At 43.6% G+C, this 19,308-nt stretch overlaps 1 protein-coding gene across 13 annotated transcripts in view; it reads left to right on the top strand.

The window, feature by feature from the left end:
• KLHL29 (kelch like family member 29) overlaps nt 1-19,308 on the top strand; it is a 391,073-nt gene that overhangs the window by 18,775 nt on the left and 352,990 nt on the right. The window lies entirely within an intron of this gene.

Below are 19,308 nucleotides of genomic sequence, written 5' to 3'. Positions count from 1 at the left end.
AAATTAGATCCAAACATAAGTACCGTGAATTTCCTTCATGCTGCAAATTTTAAGAAAATATCACTTATAAACACAAACAAACAAAAATGTATCCCTTGTTTGTTTGCTTTGAAGTAATACTTGTATATAATCAAATGATTCCAGAAGCTGGCAGGCTGCTTTAAGAACAATATCAAATGTGATTAAAGAAAAATACTCAGTTGGCAACTATTAGACCTCTATCATAGTTACGGCTTCTCGGAGCTACTGAAACAATACAAGAATGAATAAATAACTATCTTTGGAAAATCTGAGGCAATTGTCTGGTTGGCCCCGGTCTTTCCATTTGTCTCAGTGACTTTCTGCATTTCTGCAGTGTCTTTCACTTGTGTATGTCAGCCTTTGTAAAGTTTTGTGGATGGGGAAGCTGAGATGTCGAGAGGAGAAGGGATTTGCCCTGAGGCTCTCAGATTAAATGTATTCCCAGTTCTGATGGCAAGATTTGCATGTAGCAAGCTTCTCTCTAGGCTGAAGTAGTCTGTCCTGTAGGCCAGCACTATTTCCTTGTGCGTGGGCAGCCTCAAAGGTGACCTGCCCTTGGAGGTGGGCTGGTGGCTCGGCTGCAGCAGGGCCTTGAAGCTTGTCAGGGCTACCTGAGCTTTGGGGAGGCTGTAGCAGTGACAATGACAAGGTCTGCCCAACTGCTAAAGGCTCTTTTTGGTTATATAAAGGTAAAATTTACTTCTATGACTGGCCTTCCCGGTCAACGCAGGATAGATGGGGATGAGATAACTCAGCGATCTTTTTTCCTTCAAAAGGTAAAATGGTCCTTCACCACAAAAAGACAGAAATTTTCTGTCGTGCTGCCACAGCAGTGCCTGGAGCTTTTGGCTTTTTTAATTTTCATGAAATAACTGATTTTATGAAGTAATTTTCTTTGTTTCAGTCCTACACTGGACAGTAGAACACTAAGCACCTTTGGCAAGACCATCGGTCTGTCCTGGTTCGCTTCTGTGATGGCTGACAGCCCCAGAGACTTTGACAGGGAGCTGGGGAACATGGTATGCAAGAGAAGTGGACCAGAGTTGTAGCAGACAGACACAATTCCAAAGCTGTGTCTGGGAGGCTGAGTTGTGGTTTCCTGAGCCTGGAAAAGTGGTGGCTGTGATGGGGACTGCCATGGAGCCACCTGGGAAGTGGTACAGAAGAGTTGTGACCGAACCTAGGAAGGGAAAACAAACAAAACACGTTGGTTGTGGCTTTCAACAGCCTCTAAAAGTGGTGAGGTAGGAAGAGCCTTTTTGGTATATGTGATACCCAGACACTGGCAATAGCTGTCAGATATCTTTCTCGTTAGCACAGGGAAGCCAGAGCTGTGGAATAGGACTGAACCTCTTCAGCAGGAGGATATCCTTAGAGCGCAGAGCTGAGGCTCAGGCCAGGATCAGAGCAGCAGTGGGTAATGCTGCTGCAGAGATGAGTGGTATAAGCAGCAGGTATCAGAGCACGGAGGGTGTTGGAAATCTGAAGCACCCTCCAGAAGGGGAACATCCATGGAAGGAAAGTGGGAGGTGCAGGACGGAGATGATAGAGCTTTACTTGTTTGAGCTTAGAAGAGAATTAGAAGAAGGATAATCTGCTGTGGCAGCTGCCAGGTAGCGACTGTACTGCTGCGTTAGCAATGCACCAGTCCTTTCTTAGTACCCGTGGCTGTCTGCTGCTGATAGAGGGATGCAGCCATGGATGGATCGAGTGGGAATATTCCCTTCACACAGAAGGAAGAAGTTGGCTTACAGGGAAAAGGAAAGCGATCAGAGCAAGACTTTCTACTTGGGATAGGTGACTTCCAGTTAAAGATGAGCTGCACTGTTTTACAGTTCTGAAAACACTTAAGAAGGCTGGAAGTAGTAATTGAAAAGGTTATATGTAGTAACCTCATTGCTGAGAGCTGTTAAGTGCTCAAGCCTTTTATTCAAACTCGTCCTGGTTTTATTTCTGTAGTTGAAAACTACGTGATTAGGAAATTGTCTTCCAGTTGTGCTCTCAGAGAGACTGACTATGCTTCCAGCTTGAGAATGTATTACTAAATAACTTTTTAAAAAGTTATTAGTTTGTTTAATCATCTTACCCCATCAAGGCAAACATTAAGAGATTTCTTTCTGTTAGTCATTAACTGCAGGTGGTACAACAAATCTTTTAAGCTCTGAATGGTGGCTGTGGCAGAAAATGGTTAAAAGCATTCAGCCCTTTGGGGGAATGTGTTACTCTCTAGCAAACTGGATGGGCACCTTCTTTTTTCCTTCTGAAACTGAGCCAACCCTGCAGTGGAACTCTGTGACCTTAGGATCGAGAGGCCATGAGTTCCCATTTTGCTTCTTGGCTCTTTGTAGCCTTTGGTCCAGAAACGAAAAGCCTCTGCTGGCCTCGGTATTTGACTGCCACTTCAGAAATGGGCTGAAAGGCCTTAATGTCTCAGGGCAGCTCTTCTTAAAATGACCTACTTCTTTCACCTGGCACGCGCATCTCACACACCCAGCAAATCTGTGTGTGTCAAATCATGTGCCAGTTTGATAGCTCTGGAGTCCACACCCCATCTTTTCTCAGAGTGGGAATCAAGCCCAGGAATTGGGAGGGTTCCCCTGTTAGTTACCTGCTGTCTGGTGAAATGCACATAACATTTCTTGCTAGAAATTGTCCTACAGATGCTTTCACCTTCATCTCACCTAAAAGGCGAAGGCTTTTTGCTTTGAGCATCAGAGGAGTCAGAGTTTACTCCTTTCTCAACAAGCCTGTTGAACGCAGTCAACTGTTTGCTTGACAAAAAAAGAAATCTACAGTTCAATACCATAGGAAAATATCCTTTCAACATGTTTGGCAGTCCAAAGAAAGCCTGTTATGCACCTGGAGAAGAGTGGGTGTTTTCACAAATGGCTGCGTGAGTAAAGGTTGAACTTGCCAGAAGTGGCATAAGTTAAAAAAAAAAAAAAATAATCCTAAGCGGTGGTGGCATACAGAGCAAAAATGGAGAAGCTCCCTAAGCCAAATACAGAGTAGGTAGGAAGACTTAGGTGTTTAAGTCAGAGTGAAGTGTTGAAATGTGGTGTTTTACAGATGTGTTGTCACAAGGGATGTACCTTTCAAATCCAGCTGGACATCTTTAGCTTAAAAAGAAAACCAGCAACATGGGTACAAACCAAATGGGGTCTGCCAAAGAGCTGGACCGATCCCTGAAACAAAATCTTCTCTGGCATCAGAAGTAGAAGGTGGTGGATTCTTCCCCACAAGGAGGTTCAAAACAGAAAACATGGTTCATCTGCCATTCAAGTTTCTTGAGCTCTTTTTATTCCTTTCTCAGCTTTTCTAGTGACAGAGGGCAGCCAGTGTTTGCAATATCAGTTAGTGTTTTTTCTTCTCTAGGGGAAAAATAGTAGTATTGGGGAAGAACAGTAGCATGTGAAAGGGTTCAGTACTTTTGCAAAGGAGATGGACAAACTAGGCTGCTAGGAAGTATCATAATTAAAAGCAAACTATGGTTGTCAAAATAAATGAACAAAACACGGTTTATGGTACATTAACTTGTTTGCTTACTTGCACATAACAATTTTTTTGGCTTAGCAATTGGACTCCTACTCATTAGTGAAAATTAATTAGATTCTATTGTGATACTTATTGGCAACTCTGAGAATAGAGAAAGAAAAGGAAAGAATGGTTCAGACCAGAACCAACGTGCTGGTAAGCACTTGTTGACTTGATCTGAATTCAGAGGCATAATGTCAGCTCTTCTTCATGACGGGTAACAGCTGCCTGCAGCCCACCAGGACGGTGGCAAACTTGCTGTTGTCTTCCGTCACAGTGCAGTTGCTCTGTGATTCAGGTTTGATTTTGGGGATACATCAGAGGGATTGCAGACCTTTGTGTGAGGCTGACCCCAGGTCCTCTGCCTCTCCGTGTGCTGCTGGCAGCGGAGAGGCGCAGCTCGGCCAGTTCTGTAGCCGGCCCATTTGGGCTGCGGCTGCCTCTGCTGTTACTCACAGCTTTCCCAGAAGGTACAAAATGAAATCGGGATGAGTCCTGCCAGCTCCTCCACTGCAAATAGCATTAGTGAAAACTGACCAGAGGAGAAATTCTGCTGCTGTTGGGAGAGCTAATGGCTGTGTCTGAAGCATTTCCATGCTACCAACGTCAGGAGTGAAGAGCTGGTTTGTGTCACAGTCACAAACCAAATCCCTGCAACAGCACAGCCTCCATGAAGTAGGAAAGGGATGGCTTTAGCAAATACGTTAATTCTTAGGGAATGATTTGGGGGGGGACTTCTTCCCCCTCTGTATTAAAGAAGGCCTGTCCCAAACTTTACGATCAAGGAGTAGGGGAAAGAAGTGGTGTAATTTGTTGGACTGCATTTTAATCAGATGTTAGCACTTCAGTCCTACGTTTGTGTCTTCCTAGCTATCTCAGCAAGTTCTTTGGATAAGAGTAAAAACCGAATCATGTCACTCATCTCTTCTTGCTTCACCAAGCAGGACTCAAGTGAGGAGGTCAGCTACAGAGATACAGAGCCAAAAAGCCTCAGAGGTTTTGTTATGAATTACGTTCAGTGTGAAGGTAGGCAACTTGAATCTTTCTGTTTTAAGGAGACCTGAGCTTAGGTCCTTAAGCCAAATTGGACAGAGAAGCAGTTAAATGTGAAGTTCTTGCGTTGTGCTGTGAAAACACTGAAGCTATCCTCTTTGGCCCAGTTAATAAGTAAAAGGGCTGTGATAACTCTCCTAGGGCATACAGTGCATTCTAACTACCATTTTGGCAACGTTTGGACTTGGCTGAGCTTTTATTTTTGTGCCTTTTGTTGAAAACTTAAGCACTAGGGAGGGAAATAATTGCAAGAAAGTTATATTGGGATTTTTATAAATGCCACTGGAGTTCAAATTCCTAAAACCCATTCACTAAGGCATGTCAGTTCCTATCTTGATCTAGCTTCTAGGATCCTTTTATGTTTTGTTCTGTGTAAATTAAAAACAAAAGTGAGACCAGACTGATTTTGTGGAAATGGTTAGAGCCTGTAGAAATGAGCAGAGTGCTGGCCTTCAAAAATTATGCTTTCAACGAACGTCTGTACCAAGAATATCAGGTCGGGAGTTTTCCACAGTGGTTTAAAGCTTGCTGTGTGTTGCGAGTTTGTCCGCAGGAGTGCGTGACATGTGGGAGAGAGTAGAAAGACAAGAACAAGTGATTATGCCCTATTGGATATAAAATAGACAGACTTGCTCCAGAAGACTTTGCAACACAAAGATGAATAGAGATCTGCCCTCCCCATGGTGACAGGATACCTAAAACAGTTACCAGTGTGAGCAAAGAGGCTGGAGTAATGGTAATTTAACCACTAAAAATATATATTCAAAGAGCTATTGGTATTAGAGGAAAATGGACTAAAAATAGGTCTGTCTCTTAGTAATGTTGCATGGTGAGTAGGAGGCAAATATTTATCACAGAACCACGGAATGGCTGAGATTGGAAGGGACCTCTGGGTGCGTCTGGTCCTGGCCCTGCTCAAGGAAGGACAGCCAGAGAAGGGTGCCCAGGCCTGTGTCCAGGTATCCTGTGAAGATCTCCAAGGAAGAGACTCCAAAATCTCTCAGGGCAGCCTCCAGCACCTGCCCAGCACAGATGTGCTGCCTGATCTTTAGACAGAAAGTCTAGTTTGTCCACATTGCCTCTTGTCCTGGCACTGAAAAGAGCCTCACTCCATCTTCTGCTGTCACCCTGCTGTCAGGTATTTATAGACATTAAGACCCCCCTTGAGCCTTTTCTTCTCCAGGCCGAGCAGTCCCAGCTCTCTCTGAGGGGAGGCGTTCCAGTCCCTTAACCATTTTGGTGGCCATGCGTTCAACTGAACGGTATCTCCAGTGTCTTGTACTGGGGAGCCCAGAGCTGGACCCACTCCTCCAGGTGTGGCCTCACCAGTGCTGGGTGGAGAGGAAGGATCACCTCCCTTGGCCTGCTGGTGGTACTTTGCCTCATGCAGCCAAGAATGCCATTTGCTGCCTTTGCAACAAGGGCACACTGCTGGCTCGTGTCCAGCTTGGTGTCCACCAGGACCCCCAGGTCCTTTTCTGCCAAGCTGCTTTCCAGCTGGGTGCCCCCAGCAAGTCCTGGTGCACTTGCACTTCAGGAGACCTTCATCAGCCCACCTCTCTACCCTGTCCAGGTCCCTCTGGCTGGCTGCACAGCCCTCTGGTGAGTCAGCTGCTCCCCACAATTTTGTCATGTGAATGATCTGCTTTTTTTCTTGTTCCAATGTTCCTCTTTTTTCTCCCCCATTCTTTCAATTTGAAAAATTCACACTGAATGGCGTAAGGGGGCTGTCATCAACTGGGTATGCAGCTAAAACTATTTTTTCCACCCAGTGGAACCACTTCTGTAACTGGCTGTCCCAGCACTTTCTACTACTGAAAATAGCCTTTTTCCTGCAGAGGGATGGAGAGTGCTGCAATATGAGATCTCACTTGTAGAAAATGTGCGCCTTTGTTTTAAAGACAGCAGTAAAAGGATTTGTTTTGGGTGCTAAATATGTCAGCATTGTAAAGAGCCAGCAACCCACTTTGTTTTTAAATGTTTAAATAATTGTTCATATGCTATGCCTGCTTGAATTATGATTAATTATATAAGTCACAACTTGGTAAGAACCAGCCCGTGAATGAAATACTATATTCAGGAGTTTGTTTTGCTGTATTTTTTTAATTTGTGGGTTTTTTTAAAGGGGGGGGAAAAAAAAGGCTGGCTAAGAGAGGCCAGCTGGCATTATTACAGAGTAATATGGGAGAGCTGTGAGCATCGAGGAGGCACAGCATGACGGAAGGCAGCCAGAAGGATTAAGGTATCTTAGAACTTCTTTGCCGCAGGCTTAGGCTGGTGGCAGAGGGAAAGCATAATTCCCACTTTATTTTGTTTGTTGCGAGACCAAGGGAAGCAACCAGTTCTGTCGCCTCTGTTTGTGGGATGGGGGGAGCAGAGCTGGCACTGGGTTGCTGCAGAAATGTGGACAGAAGGAATTTGAGGGATGTTTTAGGTCACCTTTTTCCTAAAGCTGCTCTCGCTGCTCTCCTATGGGTCTGTCAGAATAAAAGGATAGTGAACGGGGCCGTATGAGTGGCAAAGGTCTCAAGGGAAGTTTTGAAGCAATAAAAGCATGCGTTGGTTGCACGGCATGGGGCGGTGGATTGGCAGAACTCTGCAAGAATTTGGAAGTATTTTCGCTGGACACAGCTACTATTGTTGCCTACTGTCTTAAACAAATGTCCCATTTAACCTGTAATAGGATAGACTGCGTTGTCTTAATGCCCAGCTTTTTTATAAGCAATAAAAATAAAGCAATAGCTACTGATATTTTTTGAGATGGACTTGTTTGAGAGTCAAATGCCAGTAATGTCAATCTTAGTTTTATGTTGCAGACATCAGTGATACCAATTTCTGTGTGTATATGCACATACATGTTTGCATGCATGAATATACATGCATTTAAGTATTTACTACTGTACATGTATTTACTTACGGCCCACAAAGTTAATGATAAAACAAAGCCAAACTCTTTATTTCAAAGTTTTCCAGATTGATTCTAAAAATCTTGATGTGAAGCTGACAGTACCCCGTTAATATTTGTATTGACAGTGTCTCTTAAATGCTTCCATTATTTGGTTTTAAAACATAAGTACTTGTGCTTCTTATCTTCTGGGGCCACTGTTCTAAGGAAGAAAATCAGCATTCTTTGTAGCTGTTCTACTTTCAAGGTATTGAGTCCTTGTCCCCTAATCTCTCTTGGAAGGGATTGTAGGAAGTGAAGTGCTGACTTGCTGCCTGTATTTAAATCCTCTTTGAGAACTTTTAATCTTTTATTTAATATTTTAAAGTCAGTTTGCAGCACGATGCTATTCACAGCTGCCGAAACACTTGTGTTTTAGGAAGGCCAGCGCAACCTGTTTCATGATGGTAGAGATGTGGATGCTGGTGTGTATTCAGTGTGCCCTCAGGGCAGAGCCTGGCTGGACCTTGGGGGCAGACCTTAAATACACACCTGTTCACCTTGCACAAAGCTGCTCATACTTCTGGAAATACCTCGTTCACAGCGGGTATGCCAGAAGGCTTAGCACTGGCATTACATAGTATTGGCTTGACTAACATTATTGCCTTCGCTGGTCTGGAGTGGACTAAGCTAAATGCCACCCGACCCTTCCGGCACTATTTACAAAAGTAATTTGAGAAAACTTGCGGAGAGCTAACAGGCAGTGGGCACATCTCAAAATAGTGGCAGATGGATGCAGTTGCAAAGAGTGCCTGTAATCCTTTGCTTTTTCTTTTTTTAAGAAAAATACCGCTTAATTTCACCTCGCTATGGTCAAACTTTATTTGAATAAAACCTTTCACTTGTCATGTTTCTGTGGGGTTCCTGAATCAGTCCTGAGAGTTTCTTAAAACATTGACTTAATTTCTAGGTCCGAGGCGTTTGAATCGTGGCTTTTATTCTTCTAATTCATCTGTTATTTGTCAAAAATATTTTTGTTGTTAGCATATATGTATATTTTATAGCTTTTTAATATTGTGTAAGCATCCTTTAGTGCAACTTGACTTGCCAAAAACATAACAAACAGCATAGGCTTTTATTAATCATCCTTGTTTCTTCCCTTCATTAAGTTGCCATAATTAGTGCAAGATGAGCCTCCACCTTACTGAGGGGGGGGAAATTGCAGCTAGCAAGATTAAAGGCAATTCTGAACCAAGTGTTGATAAAACAGATTTTAAGAGGGAGGCCATGTCTTCAGCGTGGCAGTGTTAAATCTCTCTCCGAAAACAATCGTTGTGTAAAGTTCCACCTATGTGGCTAATCATGCCTGCATTGTTATAACATTTCCATGGCACAGCAGTGCTTGAAGTGCTGTTTTAGATTAGATTAGCTGCGCACTGTGTTGAATAGATAGCATTTTGAGTGCCAGGGTGTCAAATAATACAGCCAGTAAAAAGTAACTGAAGAAGCAGCATCTTTCCCTCGCTCCCCTCTGCCTTACCCAAACCTTGAGGCCCGTCTCCAGGAGGGTATTTAAACTGATTAGAGTCACCAGTTTAACAAGGCTGACCTGAAAAGGTTTTTTTTTAAAAAAATATATATATATAATAAACACATATTTTGTTGGAGGAAGTTTAACTTCCAAAATTTTGTTTCCCTTGCAAAATATTAATTTTAAAAACAGCTGTACCCAGAATTAATTTTGTACTTTACGAAAGGTGCCTCACTGTTCTTCTGCAGCACAGCAGTTTTGTGATTGAGGCCTGGGTGTGCAGTCCTGCGTAGGCGAAAATCTGGAAGTAGGTTATTAATAAAAATGTTTTTCTTGCGTCCATGCTGAAGTCCTAATTAGAATAATTCTTTCTGGATCTAAAACCGGCAGGAAAGGTACTTCAGTACTACATGTTCTTGTGTTCACACAGCTGTAACGTGCTTCTGAGGGTATGTGGTTTAGGTGGCTGGCATGGGGATGTCAATTTTTTTGCACACCCAGCTTCACAGCACGTCCATCTCTGCAGAGTGTGGGTGGCTGTTGGTGAGTAGAGGTGGAAACAAATGCACAGCTGGGGCAGCGTACGCTGCTGGACAAGGTAAGCTTGTTCTCAAAGTGCTGCTTCGCTGTGTGCTGCTTAGTTTTTCCCCGACCCCCCAAATTATTAAAACTAGGGTTTGGAGGAACAAAGGCCTTCCAGGCTGCTGTAGTAGCTCTGCTGGTGTTTGGATGGACAACTGCCACAGGTTTTCACACAGCCATTCTTCTTAGTACATTTAGTGTCATGACTCAGGCAAGCAGATACTCAATTATTAATGACTTATCTACAAAGAAAAATAATTAAAAACAAACCCAAAGCAATAGAGCACTTAATTAAGAGTTAGTGGCAGAGTTTCTGCTGTCTCTTAATGGAAAGCTTCCAAGAACAATTTTACCTTTCAGAAAGAGTACCTGCTTCAGCCTGCCAGATTAAAAGTGCTTCCCACATAAAATAGTAGTTGGATCATGCTTTTTGGCAGGCAAATATACTTATTGATTAGACACTAATTGGAGCTATGCAAAGAGGGAAGGAGCCTGTATGTATTTCAAAAGCTTCAGGTAGGAACCTGCATTAGCATTATATGGTAGGTGATCCTAACAGCAGCTTCCAGCGGGCCTGAAGGAGCCAAGACAAAGCTCCAAAGACAAGCTGCAACATCTCAGTCCTCTGTTATGGCATCTCTTGGTATCCTGCTGATTTATGAGCTTCCGTGGCCGTTTTAGCAATATCAGTGATGCTGTCCGTGCTGTAACACCCTGGACTTTTGTTGCTGTCCAGAGTCCACTTTCTGTGTCTCCTGCATTGATCTGTAGCAAATTTTGTCAGAAATGGAAGGCAAAAACAAGCGTTGTAAGTAGAGCAGAGATTTTTCTCAGGACATAAGTTAACAGCGATGTGCTGCTGGATTTCCCAGGTCTTTTCATCTCCCCATACGCTGCATCCAGGCTGACTCCTGCCTCCCCCCTGCTTCAGAGCCCACGATTAGCTGCTTTCTTACTAAATAAATAAAATTAAAAATCGACTCATCAGCAGCTAAATTGAATTTCTGAAGCTATTTGTTTCCTTGCTTGCATTTCTCTTGCTGATTTTTATGTTGCTATATGCTTGCTTCTTCCCTGCTCCCTTACCCTTTGTTTCTACAATTCTTCTTTTTTTCCCCAGACTGTATATTGGCCTCGCTTCCACTCCTTTTGCTGTCCTTCTGTCGTGTTCACCTTTCATCAGTGAATGTCTGACGTTGCTGGGGATGTGTAAACAGAAAGCGTGGTCAGGCTGATGGTTGGACTTGGGGATGCTGAAGGTCTTTTCCAGCCTCGATGATTCCAAGTGTCTAGATGTAACTTGGTAGCTTGAAATAAGGAGTGAAATCAGCGGGATGTGACCAAGAAGTGCTTTGAAAACCAAATGGGTGGCGGCTGTGTTAAGAGAAGTCACGCTTTTCTATTTTCTTTGCCTTTAACGTGCTGACAGTTTCAATACTGGAGGTTTTTTCCCTGTAGTCCTCTGCGTGCTGCGTTAGCTGCCAGTAAGTGGCTGATCAGATAAATGATCTCAAGTCCTGTCCTTGTGCTGTTACTGCGTGGGTTATTCTCATTTCATTTTCTTCCCCCCCCCCCCTCAAGAAATAATAGGCGGGAGGAGGACTTTAATTGAATTACTCGGAAAGAAGAGTTGGTGAGTGGTCACTCAAGACCTTGCAGAGGGTTTTACCCTGCAAGTTGTTAGCGTGGCTCGAGACCGTGATCAGCGAAAAGCAAGCAGGCAGCCTTCTGCACTCAGCGCAATCATCTGCTTTAATTACGTTACTTTATGTTCCCTATACAGAAGTAAGTAGCCAAAATTAAATTTTATAAGGAAGCCGTTAATGAATCTTAAGTCACTCAATTTCTGTCTTTTCAGTTAAATTAGTGATAATAAATAGCCCAAACCTTGGCAGTGTCTGTTCTCAAACTTCTGTGGCTGAACTGTGCTTTCTTTGAGGAATTAATCAGTAGAAAAGTTAGGCTGCTAATTTTTTGTCCTCCCTGTTTGAGCTGCGTGGGTGTCAGAGGCTGAGCAGTGACACGAGTGTCCTTTAGACACGTGCGTAGAGAGAACAGCATTTCCTAGATGTCAGGCTCCTTCTGGCGTGCATCAGTGATGGAGCCAAAATCAGTAACAGGAAGGAGGAAAAACTGGAAAGGAATATTTCAAGAGTTATGCCTTGAATGTCCTTACCTGCAAGGTGGTTTTGGCAGCAGTGGTACTGGGGTATTTGTCCATGCTGCTTTCCAGTTCCTTTTGCTTCGTTAACGAAGCCGTACTTTCTCTGAGAGCCCAGCTTTCTGGCACACGCTGGCAGTCCCCCTGGAAAGCAATCGATTGCCACAGGTAGAACATCCTGAGTGACTTTGGCAGAGGACACATTGCATTGGTTTCCCACAGCAAAGAAACCCTGACTTTTATTAAATTTTATTTTTTGCTTTTTTTTCTCTAGCCGTTTTTTTAAACTTGGATATTGATCTATCAAAACCTGTATGCCCTGGATTTCTGTAAACCGCCTTTGATAGGAAAGCTGAACAGGGCTGCTCTTGCCAGTAGATGGATCTTGCTGGCTAAAATGTGGCCCTCTGAGAACAGCTAAGACCAGCCTGCTCCTTCCCCAGAGGCAATACACACCCTTTAACAGCTTTAACAGTTAACTTGCCCACTGTGTTGTGCATGATTCCTGATGTACCTCATTACCTTGAAATAGCAGGTAAACGTCTCTGTATATTCACCCGACCTAAAAAATTTTGTTGTTACTTTCTCATATAAGAACGTGGCATATTTTGAGGTGTTTTTAAGCAAATGCAGCTGTATCATTTGTAATCAACAATCCCCTTTCGAGGTTGTATTATATATCATTAGAGCTACAAGATCCTTTTTGGTCTAAGGACTTCATGTGTATATGATAGCAGGACTGCTTTATGTACCTAAAACCATGCAGCATTTCCTTTTCACGTGTATTGTATTTATCGGGGTGGTGGTGGTGGGGATGTTGTCTGGGCTTTTTTTGTCTCGTTGTTTGTTACTACTAAATGTTACAAAGCTTAAGGAAAATATCATCTGCATTTTTAACCTTGCTGAACAGCCAGCGTGCTTTCGAGCTCCTGATTAATGCAGAATTTGATCAGGAAGTGTGATTGAGAGTAGCAGCTTGTCAGGGTGTGTGATTAATGACAGCTCCACCTGCCATGGGGCTTCCGAAGTGGTAACAGCAATCCGGACTGGAGTGTCCTCTTCACTGAGCTGCAATTTAGGTTGCGGATTTGTTCCCTCATCTCTCTCCCCACCAAGAGTGTGAAGCAAAAAAAAAATATACCTGTAAAGATTTAAGATTGCAGCAACTGCTGGCTGGTGTGGTAAAGTAGAGTGGGGCAAAGAAAAGGGCAGACTTGGTGGTGGTTTGGGTTGTGGGTAAATGGAATATATAAATGGGGTGTGCCACGTTGCTCCCCAAATGGGTACTTTTTTAAGTCCCAGACATGGTGCGGAGTTAGGTGGGGTGCACTCACTGTGCCTAGGCAGTCAGGCATGTGGGCTCTGCAGCCTGCTTTGACTAAATGATATCTTTCAGCTGTTTTTCAGGCTAGTCCTGCTCTAATTCTCAGTAAGAACTCTTACTAATTTCTATTTTTACATTTTTTTTCTCAGTTCTAAGGTTGAAATTCAATACCTGCTTCCCAGCAGCTCTCACTGCCAAGCTCCCGTTTGGCTCCCGCTCTAACCAAAACCTGCAAAGAAGTAGCTGCAAGCTTGTATGTCATACTTGGGTTTGTAGAGCAAAGCAATTTGGTACTATACCTGGAGAAATAAAGGCACATGGAATATATTCTACAGTAGCAGGTGATTTCTGCGTGAATGAGGTCTTGCAGATATACTTAGTCATCCTGAATGGTCTCACTAATATTATTCTGAAACTGAGTCTTTTTTTATACCGCTAGTTGTACAAACCACAGCCTAGATTATAGGGACCTGCCTGGGGAAAGTATGCATCTGTGTAATTGGCAAAGAAATTAAACCTCTACTAGAAATGAAACTATGAAAGCGTCAATAGCGGTTAGTAATGTGCTTCAAAATTGTGTATCAGTGACAGCCTGCTCCTGCTCCCTTGTTCTGACGCCTCAGGTAAACGCTGAACATAAATGCTGCTTACGGTTCTGTAGCTGACATCTCAAAGAAAAACACTTCTTAAAAACAGAACTCCAAAACCCACCATCGTTTCCTGGCGTTCGGCGCTGGCTGCAGGGGGCTCGTCCTGGCGAAGCAGGCGATGGGCACAGCAACGCGCTGGGTGGTAAAAGATCCTCATGGTGGAAAGTGTGGGTGGGCTGGGGGGGTCTGCTGACAGCTTTGGAGGCCCCAAAGAGAAGAATTTGAGCGGTGGCTGTGGCGGATTGCGAGGGTGACTCAAGCACATTCTAGCATTGATCGCCCTTCTTAAAATAAAAGCTGCTCGCATTCATGGCAGTGAGGGTGGGATTCGTCTCCCCTTACTTCAAACATCTGAGTTTAAGCTCCTTGCCCCAGGGTGCCTGCAGAGTCAGGAGAAAGAAATAGATTGCCCTCTGAACGTGCCTGTGCTGAATATCATAGGCTCTAAGCTTAGGCAGAGGTTAGCTTCTCTCCTGGCCAGTTTGCGCTTGCCACTTGTTCTGACGCTGAATTTGGGCAAGACGGATCCCACCCTTGGTGCTGAGCCTTGGGGACCAGCTAGGGCTTGGCTTGTGCTGGTTCTTCATCAGCCACAGTCATCAAGTAGGTGCTTAGATGGGCTGGAAGAAATCCCCTTTGGTGTCACTTCATGGTTGTGCCGGGTGTAGGGCTGCTGCAGCCGTCGCTGCAAATCCAGCCTGCAATTTTCAGCTCTGGTCGTCTCTTTGCTGCTGTTTGCTTCCAGCAAGCCTCCCTGGTGCTCTGAGCTCAGCGCTGGGTAAAAGCTTGATGCTTCATTTTTAAACAAAAACACCATTTTCCACTGCTATTGCTTTTGAATGCAATAGGAGAGAGAGAATGTGCGTAAATCCTTTCTCCAGCTTGTGCCTCTGTCTGCAGCGTGAATTAACATTAGCGTTTTGTCTTCAGAAAAAAAATGTTACCACATTATGTTGTTACATGCCAGCGTGACAGCCTAATAGGACCACTGCATCCAACTTTTCCCCTCTCTACTTCTTGCGGGAAATGCTATCAATTTAACTAATGAGGAAGCCAAATACAGCAACTTGTGAGTATTCTTATTTTGGCAGGCTCGTGTCTCTAAAATGTGCAGGCCTGTCTCTCCTAGTCCTTTGGTTTCAGGAGATGACACACAAGTTATTTCCATTCCCCCATCCTTACCACCGCGTCTAAAGAGCAACATCTCTTAAAATGCAAGCATAGGACGTAATGTCTGGAGAAATACTTGATCTGACTTGCCTGAAAGATGTTCATTTGTGGAGAAGGAAATGCTAGAAAAAGGTTGGATTACAGGAACGCCTATTGTGCTTTTATTTATAGGTTGGCATTACTAAATACACGAACACATTAGTCCATGCTTTGATTTGAGGTGCTGGAGACATACTTTGGTCCTTAATTTAATTTGGGGCCCATGGAAAGATTGTGACTTGGCCCAAAATCCCACAGACCTTAGTAAAAAGAGGCAGTGAGAACCCAGTCGAACCAAACCCTAGTCCTGTTCCTTCCCAAGCTCTTTTGGTTCAGAAATAAGACCCAATTTAGTGTGTGGAAGAGGCACCATGGGAATGTGAGCCCCTTTTGGGAAGGATCATTGTTCCTGACGGAGTCTCAGTGAGCTGGGGCTCAGCATCAAGGCCAGGATGCGTCAGCAGGCCTGTGGCCACTCACTGTGCAAGTTGCTTGCAGCAGATTCAAAGGAATTAAGTTGGGATGAAAGCAGTAGAAGACTTCTGTTATTTCCTGCCAGCTAAGAGCATATACCTGGATACGCGTCCTTGCTGATGTATGGTAACTGGTTACGGTGCAATGACTTGATCAAGAATCTGAGCAAATCAGAGAAATTAAGTCATTTATACTGCAAGGCTTATACTTTTTTTTTTTACAAGTGTAGTAAAACTGGTGGTGCTTGTAGGTTTTTTAATTCTTTTTGGGGTATTCATCTGAGCAGCGGTACAGAATGAATGGCACTTATTTAGTGATACTGAAGTACATATTCTTGGTCTGTAACTTTGATAAATCTTTCCTGATGCATAATGCTATTATTGCCTTAAAGGTAGAAAGAGCTTTAAAAGTACTGCTTGCTTCTGTAGAAACAGAATTTTACCTGCTGACCGATGGAGGGCTCGTACAGCAAAACCAACTTTATCTTAAGAAATGCTGTTAAACATTGGTAAATCTAGATAAAATCTGTAGCTTGTCATCGTCCAAATGATGAGTATAAGATATAGCATAAGTGTATCTTTAAGTTACTACATAAAAATTAAAATCCCTTAGTAAAAATGCCTTGCCTATAAATCAGAAACCAGATACCGAAGTTGTTTATAAACTGAAGTCAATATTTTTGGTTCTAGAAAAGTGGAAAACAATATTACCGTAATTCTGCTGTCAGAGAAGTGACTGTAAAAAAAAAAAAAAAAAGTGACGTCTTGCTCAGCAGGTCTGCTTCTAGCATCTATTTCAGGGCCTATTTTCCTTTCTTCCTTCCTCCTGATGAATGCTCTCGCTCTCCTTGGTTTTGCAGAGCCAGCAGAGCGTTGATCGAGCGGGGCTGGATGCTGGGCTGGCAGAGTACAGCAGTCCGAATTACCAACTGCTTTGCCAAATCCTGCGTCAGTGGCAGCTGTGTGAGCCCACTGGGGACAGTGGGGATGTGCAGGTGTCCCTGCACATGGGTTTGGCCCACGGTCCCACTGTTACTGGTAGTGATGGGCAAGGAGAAATGAGCCCACGATGACTCAGGAGTGTATTGTAGGGTTGGCAGGAGAGGAATGTGGGAGAACATCTTTTATTTGTAAACTGAGAAGACTTGAGATGGAGGCATGACAGCACAATAAATCTGGAATATCACAGGGCCCCTTAACTAAGTCTTTATTTCTTCTTTCTCCCAGTATCCACTCGAAGTAAATCATGTTCTAAGTCCACTTAGAGCTGCTTGCTCAGAGTATGGGAAAGAAAAATAGAAAAGCTAAAACTTTAGATTCTTCTACCTGAAATATTATTGTGGAAGTTACCTTAAATGATACAATTGTGGAAAATATCCCTACAAATTCAGATCACTTTCTCTGAAAGGATTCTTCCTCAAGAAGGTAAAACAAATAAAAATCCAACTGTCCAATCAAATATTAGAATTTTAAAAACTTTAATAGCAATTTAAATAGCGTCCCTTCCTCCTTTTATTTTCTTTGCCTATTCTAAGCGAGCCCAAAGCACTTTGTAAGCTACAAATGGAGGTCACGTAACACAGCCCAGTCCCTGTGGTCATTATCCAGAAAACTGAAATTCAGATGTCTCTAGGGCAAAACAAAGTAGTTTTTAAGTAGGGCACAACTTCAGGACAAGATAAGAATGTCATCAGGCTGAGCTGAGATTTTTCAAGGTAGCTAAAAAAGTTGAGCCCTTGGGTAACAATGTTAAGGGTCAATACTCAGCCAGCAAAGGGACAGCCTTAAATACAAACATTGATAGTTATTGCTTTTTTATCTCTATTCCCAAGGCCCCTTTCCCTCCCCATTTCCCCCTCAAAATGTGGGGTTCAGTGTGTAGCATCCCATTTTGAATTTATTTAGAAAATGTTATTTCTTTCCATTAAAATGTCATGGGAAAGTTGAAAGGCTTTCTATTCAGCCAAAACATGGGAAACTTTTTTTTTTTTAACCTGAAATAATTTCACTGCTGTGGTAACTGAGGAAATAAAATAATCCCACACAACTTGTCAAAATGGAAGCATAAACAGAGGCTTTGAAAGCCTGCATTTTAGCTGGAAAAGAAAGCACCGTCTCCAGCTGCGGTGCTTGATATGGCTTTACAGTATTTTGACAATAAACGCTCTAATTTTTATAAAAAGTATTAAAGGAAAATGGTTTTTAATAATTAGGACTATTTTTACAAAGACACTAACGACTTTTCAAGATTCCGTAATCTCATTTGCATGCAGCTCTACAGAATTACCAATAGTTAGTTGTAGAGATTGTGATCACTTATTTTTTTTAACTGTAGCCTGCTCAAACGGTATCGTACCGGTTGCAGAATAGCACCTGAATAAGTGGCAGGGAATATTTCTAATCAAAGCCTCAGTCAAGGGAGAAAGCTTCTAGAACAACGCTGTGAACACAGGATTTCTAACCATCTACTTGTTCTGTTAAGAGATTTTTAAAACCTGTTGATAACTCCACTGTCTGGGGACATGCAGTAGCTTTCAAAGCGTGAGAGTCTATGTGGTCATTCTGTGTAGAAAAATGCAGTTGGAGAAGCAGCTACTGCAGGGTTCTGCTATGGCTGACTTGAATTCAGTGGCTTGCTCTATTTGACAAGCATCTTCGCAGAACTAATTGTGTGAGACCTGCTTACGAAGTGATGGCTTTGCTTGTTGGGAAGCGTATGGAGGAGCTGCCATCTCTCCCCGAGTGAAGGATTGGGCAGGATTCCTTATGGCTTGCTTTCTGCAGGCGCTCTGTGCTTGTCTTTTTACCTTAGGACATCAGATTGGCAAACAACCTGATCCCACGTTTTTGGGGGTGGGACATGAAGGTGCAGCCTTTCTCACAAGGTGAGTGATGGTCCTTACAACAGAACTAGAGTAACGTTTACCGCCGTATCTACAGTCCTGTGATGTTATTTCAACAAACTGAAGACCTTGCCGTGAGTGTTAGACTCTTACCTCAGAAGCATAGCACCTATGGGAGGGAATAAACAGAACTAAATGACAATAAGTGCACGGGTCCTGTTCCTTCCCACCTCCAGCGATGCTGACCGTAAATCTCTGAGGCTGTTTTTAATATTAAACGATGCTGCATTCTAATGGAATGATCACGCAGCCGAGACGTTAGCTCATGAGTCTTAATCCACTGTTGCCTCTGATAATTCATTTAGCTTTTCAGTCTGTTTGTCTGCCTCTGAAGCTGTGAAATGGGTAAGTTTGTAATCCCTTCCAGAGGAAATTGTGGGAAGGGTTGCATGGCATTAAATCCTCCCCCAGGGAGGTCCCAGGGGAAGCACTTGTTGTGAGGATGCTGCAGGGACTTCTGAATGCTCTGGGAGACAAAGGACGTGCTGTTCCTTTAGAAAGAGGAGGACTGAGAACTACGTAAGGTTGGCTGTATGCTTTGGAGGGGTGTGGGCTGTGGAAACAGATCCCAGGGAAGCTATCCCAGCAAGTGCTGACGGACATACTGCCTGGAGCCTGTGGGCCGGGGAGAGGATGCAGGCAGCTGTATGTCACCACTGCCTGCTGCTCTGGTGTCTTTTCCTCCAGTCTTCTACTCACAGGCAGACCTTTGCTGGCTCTTGTTTGTTACCATGGGTTTCAGACCTTTCCTCATCCCTCCTGCTGTGCCATTTCCCCCCTCCCCTTCTTTTGTTTTGCCTCAGAAACAGCAAGACAAAATTAAATGTAAATAATACCATGGACATGGTGCTGGTTGCCACTTTATTTGCAGGGTCTGCCTTCCCCCCCCCACCTGCTTCCATCTGTTATTTTGACTGCCTTTTTACAGCAGTGGCTGCCCATTGTGCTCTGGGGGTAGAGCTATGGCAGTGGTTGGTGCATGA

The sequence above is a fragment of the Cygnus olor genome, chromosome 3 (assembly GCF_009769625.2).
Source record: "Cygnus olor isolate bCygOlo1 chromosome 3, bCygOlo1.pri.v2, whole genome shotgun sequence".
Classification (NCBI taxonomy): Eukaryota; Metazoa; Chordata; class Aves; order Anseriformes; family Anatidae; genus Cygnus; species Cygnus olor.
Note: the sequence above shows the minus strand (reverse complement) of the source record. Positions and strands in the feature narration are given on the sequence as shown.